The 10,111-nt window shown below is 41.3% G+C and overlaps 1 protein-coding gene across 1 annotated transcript in view; it reads left to right on the plus strand.

Moving 5' to 3' along the window:
- The window catches only part of nexmifb (neurite extension and migration factor b), a 66,405-nt gene continuing 56,294 nt past the window's right edge, over window positions 1–10,111 (plus strand). Inside the window, exon 1 of the mRNA XM_024283516.1 lies at window positions 1–72. The gene's annotated coding sequence lies outside the window, so the exon portion shown is untranslated. The remainder of the gene's footprint in view (window positions 73–10,111) is intronic.

Here is a 10,111-nt window from a genome sequence, read left to right on the forward strand (position 1 = left end):
GACGCATCTCTGAAACTGACCAGCCGAGGAGGATCCCATCGAGAGAAAAATCACACTTTGCGCGCTCCGGAGGTAGGCACTGAAATCTCTATTATGCGCGCGCGCGGATGTGTGTGTGTTTGCGTATTTTGTTGGCACATGACAGCTTGATTCATCCTCCCCGATCCCTGCTTTCTTTCTCTCATCTGCTCTGATCGGACATTTTCATCCAAAGAGGGACGCGCAGCGTGCGTGCGGAGTAGACGCAGCCGTGCCTCCTTGGGACAGCTGTCGTAGCCTACATTTCCTGCGTCTCTGCTCCATCGATGCCTGCAAAGGAGAAAAAAAGAAAAAGAAAGAAAAAAGGGGGCCCCCACTCTCCCCAAATGTTCGCTTCAGGCTCGCAAATGCGTTTGAGACGCGGATCACACGTGTGTTGCAGAGATTTCGGGCATGCTTTGGAGACAAACACTGGCCTGTGGACGTCATCTTGAATCAGCGTTGGGCAGATTTGCGCCCCCCTCCCGAAAAAAAAAAAAAAATCAGGAGGGGTTAAAAAAAACCCCGAATGGGTGAATTGTGGCGAATAATCCACACTAATGAATGATTCATGAATGAGACCTAATGGGATAACGCATCCTCTTACAGCCATAGGCCCCTCCACCGTGATGTGGCGATTCACAGAAGAAATTCTTCCCGAATTGGCCTGAACGTCACCGCAGCGGCGCGCCGCGCAGCCTCACAGGCCGTGCGTAAATGCCTGCACTGTGGGGTCACTAGAGCAGTGTGTCTTCATGACTGGATGTTTACTGGATGTCTCAGGCAGCTACAGGGACATGCACAGTCAAAGTGATGACACCCCTGCTTTGTTTTGGTTGATTTGTATAAGACTTGCTGCAGTCAGGGGGTAACTTTCCTCCTCCAGTGCACCGATTAGATCAAAATATGCCTAAAAGAGGGATAAAATGGTTCGATGTGGTTGTTAATATTGCCTTTGAAGGCGTGTTTAATAATCACACTTTTGGAAAGTACGATAGCTTTCATTGCAGGGTGATTTGTGTACAGCGTCCCTCCTTGGTCACTCTCTGTGCTTTCACTAAAGTGTAATTTTCTTTTCAGTTTAAATTGGGTGAGAAATTGAGCCCAGTGACACATCACAACACCACAGCTCCGCTCCCTTTATGTGAGTCTGAGCATCACATTTTGGGCTTGTCCACGCCTGAGGAACATGTCAGGACCCTGCTATGGTGCTGGGGAGTCATAATTGTACTGCTGGTTGGCGTGGTCCTTGTCCGTTGTCTCTTTACTTGGGCACTTTATATGCTTGTAGAGGTGTAGTGATTCATTTTGATGACCTAAAATTGATCCAAGACGTCTATAGTCAAAAATTAAACTAGTGTTACAGAGATATATACCTGGTTACTGAACAATGCTGGTGTAGTTCTCCAGATTCACTGTATTTCTGGCAAGATAATCAAGTGTAAACAAACAAGTAAATAAGAATTATTGGCAAATCCATTAATATTTTAGTTTCATAAAGTTAAGCCCACTGTTGTTGTCAGAAAAACAAACCACTGTCCACATAAAAGTCAAGGTTCTCTTCTTTTTATGTCATTTTTCAGGGACAGTATATGCACGTGGAAACCACACAAGAAAAAGAAGGCCTCCATCTTGAAAAGAGGTTTTGTTTTATAGGTGGTTGGTTTCACCAATTCACCAAACCAACCAAATTACTTATCAAAATCAAACAAATATCCTAAGAAACAAATTTAATAAAAACATGTCTCCAAATCAGCAATTTGGAGGCACAAATCTGCATTTAAAACACATATGTCAAAGGAAACCAAAACCACAAGTGGGTCCACTGGACTTCCTGGATTTGGGAAGTGCTCTAAAGAACCAGGAAGTAAACAAAAACCCTGGGAGAAACACAAATCGAGTGACCACAAATACAAACAAAGTGATTTGCAACATGTCAGAACTTAGCCGAACAGTGTGTGCACCCACTGATGCCGTCAAAAACAAACCAGTGACATACGTGTACTCTGCCCCTGTTGATCAAAATAAAACAAACGGGACATTATTAGATCATTATACCTCTATGCTCAAAAAGTGATGATGGTTTGATCATTTTTTTGCTGCCATCACACGTGTGTTGTCCACTGTATTGTCATTTTTATAATATAGTAAAATAAATGGTAACACTTGATAATAATATTCTTTAACAAGCTTTATTAATAACGTTTATTAATGTGTTTATAGGTGTTAGTAAGACATTTATCATCACAATAAGCCGAATGAGGTTTATTAGATAGTAAGATTCATTAATATCTAAAGGAGACCATTGTCTACAAAGACCAAATTAATACGACTCCTACGTTTAACAAATGTATTAACTATCTCTACCAACATTATTTTTTATTTTTTTGCAGCACCCTATCTAAAGTATTACCAAATAAACCTACCATCTTCCAATCCAAATGGTATTTTCCTAAATAAAAATAATTGAAACGATTATACGATGATATAGGTCGATTTCATTAATAACTTTCCTCAGACAGATGGATCTGGTTGGATCATAGGGATATAAATCCATTCATTGATTCATTTTTATGCATCTGATTACACCACAATGGAGAAGATGTCCAGTGGGGTCATACATCCTCGTTTTTGTGTTTTTAACTTCCCCTTTTGAGTTTGGAGAAGGCTATTCTGCCACCAGTTTGTCTCCTCACTCTTGCAGACACCTCAGCCCCTGTCATCCTGTAGCCTGTCAGGACCGACTCAACTGTTTCGGGACACTTCGTGTCAGGCCTGCAGCCCCAGTGTTTGGGCTGTGACATGGTGGCTGCGGCCCAGCGGAGGCAGTCTTTCTCTGTGCTGCTGCTGCGGCTGCTGACTTCTGTAATTAAAGGCAGAAGTAAGTCCAGGGGAGAAGGCTAGGCTCTGATTGCTTTTCATGGCCGTGAGGAGGGAGCTGCAGCATTTCCTGGGGGACCCGGGCTGCTGCTGAGCTCTTTGCTGTCTGCTCTGCCCCCCAGACAGGAGCTGTTCCAGCAAGGCACACACATTTGTGCTCACACGCTCGTAAATGTACACATTCTGCTCGCTCTCGCTGAGATGCACACACAGCAGTTGGGAGGAAGAGTAAGAAAAAAAAAAACAACATCTGTAAGTGACAGGCAAACAATACTTTTAAGAATGTCCCCTTTTTGGTAGATGTGTGTCAGTATGAGCAGAGAGGCAGAACTGTTACACCAGAGTGATGTAATGAATTCAAAACAATGCAATCAGGGAGACATTAAGGAGCTCTGCGTTCATTGGCTGCTCTTTGGCATTGACGGAGCAGTTGATTGGTCTAAGTGTGGTTGTTAGCAGAGCCCCCGCCGCTTCCCATAGCAGCAGCCAAACCTATGAGGGCGGCGCTGCGCTCTGAGGGCTGAGCAAACATGCTCACATATAGGATATGGGTGGGCCCCGGCTCATTTGAAAATCTTGGGGAGGGAGGAAAAAAAAAAAAGAATGTGGATTCATTCATGGCTTGTTAAGAGGATTTTTACGCTATCAGACGTGTCGTAACAGAGATTTCCCTCTGAAGGGAAGCAGGATGGAGACACCGTTTGGATGCCATTCAAGTGGCAGGCCCCGCCTCGTTTTTGTGTTCATGAATTAGTTCTGCCACGATAATTAAAGTAATGCATCAGGATTCCAGCCATTAACAAATAAAAGTCCAATTAAAGCGGTGTCTATTAAACCTCTCGCCGCATTGCCTACTTGATCTCAGTATGTAGGCTGGTGGCCACTGGGACTGTGAGCAGGCAGGCTTGATGTTCACAGCTCATTTCCTGCTTCCACATCAGAACCCCCCCTCTTATATTGCAGATGGATAGATAATGTGAAATTTCCCCGGTCCCGCTCGCACTCTCCCGGGTCCCCTTGAATTTCAACTCGCGGGATCCTCGAAGCTCATATCGAGATGAAATGCTGAGAAATTTGAGAAAGAGGTGGGGACTCGATGGGAAAGGGCACAGGTGCAAGGAGCGGTGTAAAAACCGCACGTTCCTCAGCATGACTTGGAAAGGGAGGAAACTATATATGACAGGGCTGGATTTTAATTGGTTTCATACAGTGTACTTCTATGTGTTATTTCCTTTGTAATGGCACACATAGTGGCAATAACAGCACTGCTTTTTGTTATATAATAGCACTAATAGATTCCCCTTGTCTGCAGTGCTCCTAGTCTAATTTAAACATGTTTTTTTGGTCACATTGGATAGCACACACTAATATATATGCACACATATAACTAGGAACAGAATAAGGAAAGTGGTGATGTGGAGGGGTTGATGAAGAAAAAGGGAGCAAAACCTTGCAGGGTGCACGTTAAAAGCAGCAAAACTAGGAGGGGTGGAGGGGGTGAGAAGATTAGAAGAAGGGCTGGACAGAGCGCGGTGTGAGCGGACCGAAGAAAAAAGGGACAGACATAGTTACTGTTTGTGATGATGGTGTTGTGGGAGGTTGTAAGGGGGTGGGGTTCAGGTTGCATCCCTCCATTGCAGCCAGCCGGAAAAAAAAAAAAAAAAGAAAGAGAAAGTCTGATTCATTTCTAATGGGAGCGAAGCTTGCTGTGCCCTGAATGTTTCCCTGCACCTTTCATTTTCTAAACGCTGTTTTGTCTGTTCACCACTTAACAAGCCACCAGTGCCTCCAAAAGAAACCGGCTCTTTATTTGCTTCTGTACATAATTACCAGCCATTTAAGACAGGCTTGTTTTCCACGCCAAATAATGTTGTGAATTTATGTATAAGCACAAGACAGACTGTGCTTTGCATTAGGCCTTTCTCGCCGCCCGAGTTTGTAGAAATCCACGTCCGTATAGGGGATTGCTGGAACTCGTCTCTTTTAATTGCATCACCGTTTATGCAGACGGTTGCCGTTTGTGCCCTTTTCAAACAATAATTGAATCCAGCGGCTGCTCCCTCATAGCCTCAGGATAATGCAGATGCAGTCAGCTGACCAAAGATGCTTTATTTTATTTAATTATTTATTAACAGTCAGTTGTGGTGTAACAATTATTATAACTATATTCCTAAAATCCAACCAGATCGATCCGTCAAGGTAGGTTGCTAGTCAGATCAGCCGATACTATTAAAACATCTCTTCAAAATAAAATAAATAAGTATCAATATGAGAATATATCACTGGAATTGAGGAATTGTAGCTTTATTTAGGTCCAATATGTGGTAACTGAAATTTGTGACCCTACATTGTGGTATAATGTTCTAATAATGTTCTATTTTGACATGGAAGAGCAACAGTGGCCTGGACTTTATGAAACTAAAATGTGAATGGATTTACCATTAATTCTTGTTCATACACATTAAATTTACACTTGATAATATTGCCAGAAATACAAGAAATCTGGAAAACTTTACCTGAACCATTCAGTATTTTGGCTGCCATAAACGATTATTTTAATAGTCGACTAATCAGAATTTTTTTTATAATTATTAGTCGACTAAACAGGTCATGCGCAAAGTGGATGTAAAGCACAAATCTTAACCATCATTAGCTTTAAACTAAACTAAAACTAGATATATAGCATTACATGCGATAGTGCTAGTGTGAATGCTGTTAGCTGAATTTGGCCGCTGAAGATGCTAAAATTGATAACTAAAATTGTGAATTTGGGAGGTGAAGTTGCTGAAGCTGATAGCCAGCCGAAGTATTAAATGACAAATTAACCTAAAAAACAAAAAAAGCCCAAATTAGCCAAAATATCTAGCATGCAGCTGAAATATAGATTCCAAAACAGCCTAAAAAACAAAAAAGAGCCCAAGTTAGCTAAAAAAAAAGCTAGCATGTTAATGAAATATTAGCTAAACTCCAAAAAAAACCTAAAACCCTTAATAAATGCCAATATAGTCCAAAAGGCTACTATAATGCCATTATAAATTTTAACTTTACTCCACTCCGACTCCATATAATATAAAGTAATGACTAATCAACTATTAAATTCGTCAACGACTGTTTTAAAAGTCGATTAGTCGCCTAACAGTGACAGCCCTATTCAAAATTTGGTTGGATCGGATCGTTCAAAATTAACCGATATAAATTGTACCCTCAACCAAAAATGATATGAATCGAATCGCCAATAAAATCGATAGAAACGCTCCTAGCAGTCAGAGGATACCTGGGCGTGTACTGCATGAAGTTACATCTGACTCTCGTTATCTTCTTGATGATACAACAGTATTGCTGCTGCTTTACTACTGATAGTAATTATAATCATTCACTGTTAGTGGTCCTTGTCACAGGAGTGGGGCACAATGGAAATAATAATTAGGACCTCTCATTTCAAATGCATCACAGGAGAGAGTATGAAGTGTGTACCACTGCTCCTTGACTTCTAGGATGTACAGCTGTGTGTAAACTCACTTGTTTCTCAGTGTGTTGGCTGCAGCACATCTCAGTAACAATTTTCTGCTTTTTTTTTTGCCTCCTGTCATTTCTTACGCAACTCCAACGCCGCACTGTGTATTTTACATTGTGACAGTGACCCAGTCTTTGCTGTCATAAGCAAGTAGCTAATTGTAGCATTAAGAGTCTTGAAGGGCCAGGATGTGGGCCTGACATTTATTCTCGCCTCACCCATGACAGCAGCACGCAGCGGCGTTGTGCCGCTCCGCCGTGCACAAACACACATTTTTCAACTCGCTACTCTCACTGCTCCTCTAACCCATTTCCTCTAGTCATCATTCAGCGACATTGTCAGAACACGGCTCGCGCATATATCACATCTGAGCCAGTAAAACGCTCCCCACAAGGAGTCAAATGTGCACCTCAGTGCAGCCGCTGCTGATAAAAGGAGCTAATTCATCACTTAGTTCCTCAAAGCTTCATAGGATTCTGGCAGTGTTTTGTAAATCCTCTGAGTTTTGGATTTGTGGATTTACTAAAAAAAATTCAGATTTCCACTGTGTTGATGATCATTTTAGGTCAGTTATCACACAATGCTACCATCAAAGGGTTATACTGAACTTAAATCCTCACTATAGTTTATTTAGAAACGTCAGAGTTTAAAGTCCCTCTTTGGTAATCTTTTGATTTATTGTAAAAGCATTCTCAGTGGTCTTTCAGTTATGATTATGCCGATTTTAACCAAAATCAGCCTAAAATATTTCTGCAAAGCAGCAGCAGTTTGGTTGTGCATGCAACCCCCCATTTCCCATCATACACCTGTTTACGCTCTCTCCTGTTAGCTTACAGCCCGCCACACCCCCAACCAAACATTACTATTGCAACAAACATTTTGAGGAATATTGGAGCTATGCAGTCGTACAGTTTTGAACCAGACTCCAGCTCAGACGGCGAAAACAAAGACGTTCATGGATCTATTTGTCTGTAAGTGGATACATCAGAGTTGCAAGCCTTTTCCAACTGATTCTCATCTATTTGAAGGAAGATATACTCAAAGATGCAATTTTAAGCTTAATTTTCTTTATATATGCCATTCATCATGAGAATATATTAAAAGAACTTGTTAAAAAGATCAAAAATACTAGTTTTGTTGGAGTGATCAAAGCTAAAGTTGGACTGACTTTACAAATCCCTAAAATCAGACAAATAAAACTTAATTTTTGGACTTGAATTGTTAAAGAAATACTCAATCCAAGTCAAGGAAAGAAAAATGGATGCAAATATGATCAAAGCCTTATAGAAATGAAATGTTATGTGCATGTACTATTTTCTGTAATTTGTAATAACACATCTTAGTTTCTCAAATGTACAAATCGCCTGTTCTCCAAATTTAAACCCAGACTGACGTCGACACAAACCCCTGTTATGTGCCGAAGCTTAATGTGTTCAGATGCGGCAAATAAAATCCATTTAATTTCCCAAGCATCTTGTGAGTGCTGTGTTCTTGGAGAACGAGACAATGCAAACAGACACTGATTAGCTCCTCTGAAGTGTGTGCTGGTTTTTGTTTTGCCTCTGCAGAAGAGGAATCGAGCCGTTGAGTGAGCTTTTTGTGTGTGTGTTGCAGAGTGGTCATCAGCCTGAGATGAAGTTTAATGATATGCGTCATTAATGTAATACACAGTGAAGTAGGTATTTGTGAATCAGTGAACGTGACAGCCTGTTTGGGGGTTTTACTGTACTCCGTTGGAGGACATAAAAGCTGTCCGAACCCCCGGTTCTCCAGATCTATTTAAAATAAAATGAATAAAACGTACTGTTTAGCATCAACAAGCTTTGAGAAATAATGGCTACATCTGATAAATTATTGAATGAACTTGCAGCGATTGCAGGGATGTAACACCTCTCCTATCAACACACCCGCCGAGCCGATTCAGGTCAGAGCTGTGTTGGTGGACCTTTGCACATGGTTGATGGGCTGATCAGTGCACACTCCTGGCAGACGAAATATGTTATTTTTTTTTCTCAATACAAACCTGTTGAGTTGTGATGCCATGGAATGAGGCAGTGCTGTCACACCAGCGCAACCTGCACGTGCGGGGTTGCCACAGTAACCACATGCGTTCAGACGGTGTTGTCAAAAATACCAATACATGTTTTTACACCAGTTTGAAGTCAAGGCAGAAATCTTACAGCATTTATCTGATATCTGAAATAATACAATTAAGCTATTTCCTGGTTTTTGATTAGATTAACTTTTATTTAAGTGGCCTCATGGATTTTTAGTATTTTATTGTTTTTCACTGATTTAATGCAAGAAATTTACTGTAGGACTTTCTCGCTAGTCCCCTTTTTTATTAAATGTCAGAGATTTTGCTTTAGTACACATTTTTTGGTCACATTTGTTGGATTCACTGTCAGATTGGACAGAGACCATCGCTCCAGAAGCTGATGTCTTGCTGAATGTGAATCATTTGCTCACAGTCAGCGATAAACGCCGCCAAAGTCACACCCTCTCTGTACCTGGATATTGCCTGCCACGTCTGAAGGACTCCCAGATATCCGTCTGTCACAATCCAGCATCACCTTTTGTCTTTAGACCGGCCTCGGTGGCTCACACAATTATAGAGCCAGGTTTTGTGTCGAAAAAGGCAAAAGAAGAGGTTTTTGGCAGCTCGCTTTTATTTGGAACAAATCCCTGCAGTCGTTTTTTTAAAATCATGTTTTAAACCAAAATTATTTTTAGATTATATGAACATTTTAACTCTGATTTGCATACTTACAGTCAAATCGTAGGATTAGCAGAGTTGCTTGTGAAAAGTTTACAATATTGTTGCTTCACTCCTTTCTTTTTTTGTCTCCTTCACGCTGTTTCTATCCTGTGGGCTAAATACTTTGAATTCATCACAAGACCAGGGATTTTCCTTTTATATTCAAATGACATTATGTACAATGTACTGCTTTGATATCTGTCTCTGAGGTGTGTGTAGATGCCTGGGCTCGTGTGTACCTTTTTTTTGCCTTTTGTGTGCACTATTTGGGATTTGCTTATGGTTTATTTATGCAGGTAATTCTATTGAGAGAATCCTTTTGCGAGGCTGGAGCTAGCCATACGATGTAATAGGTTTAAAAAGTGATATCAAAGATGTATGCTGCTGCAGTGTTTTGGCTCGAGTGATGAGGCCTCTGGAGATGCGGTGAATCTGTGTTCACTGTGCATAGAAAATTTGCTGCATGCTGTGTGTGTGTGTGAGCATTGTTTATATATGTGTGTTTTATATGCACTCGATTTATCTGTTTTAGGGGACCGCCTGCGCTTCCAGAAGTCCTCTGTGTTGGCTGTTAATCCCTTGCTGCTTAGTCTATCCAGACTTAGTGACCTGACAGAAAATTAGCAGTAGCAAACACTGTGGCACACATTTTGCATCTCTTTCTTGCTTGCAAATCTGCCCACTATTCAGACTCCACAATAAATGCAGCAACAGCCTGCCAGCCACTTGGACACATGGGCGTGCATGTATGAGCTGTCTGCACAAGCCTGCTTGGCCCCTTGAGCTTTTCTGCGGGCGCACAAGTTTGTTTTTGTGCATGCATACTTCAGTCCGCATTCACATTATAATCGAATCTGTTTTTTTCTATTCAATATGTGCTTTAGGTGATGCTGACAAGTATGCACGGTTATTTGGAAAAACACTTGATGCCCCAAAGGATT

Source organism: Oryzias melastigma, linkage group LG10 (assembly GCF_002922805.2).
Source record: "Oryzias melastigma strain HK-1 linkage group LG10, ASM292280v2, whole genome shotgun sequence".
Lineage (NCBI taxonomy): Eukaryota > Metazoa > Chordata > Actinopteri > Beloniformes > Adrianichthyidae > Oryzias > Oryzias melastigma.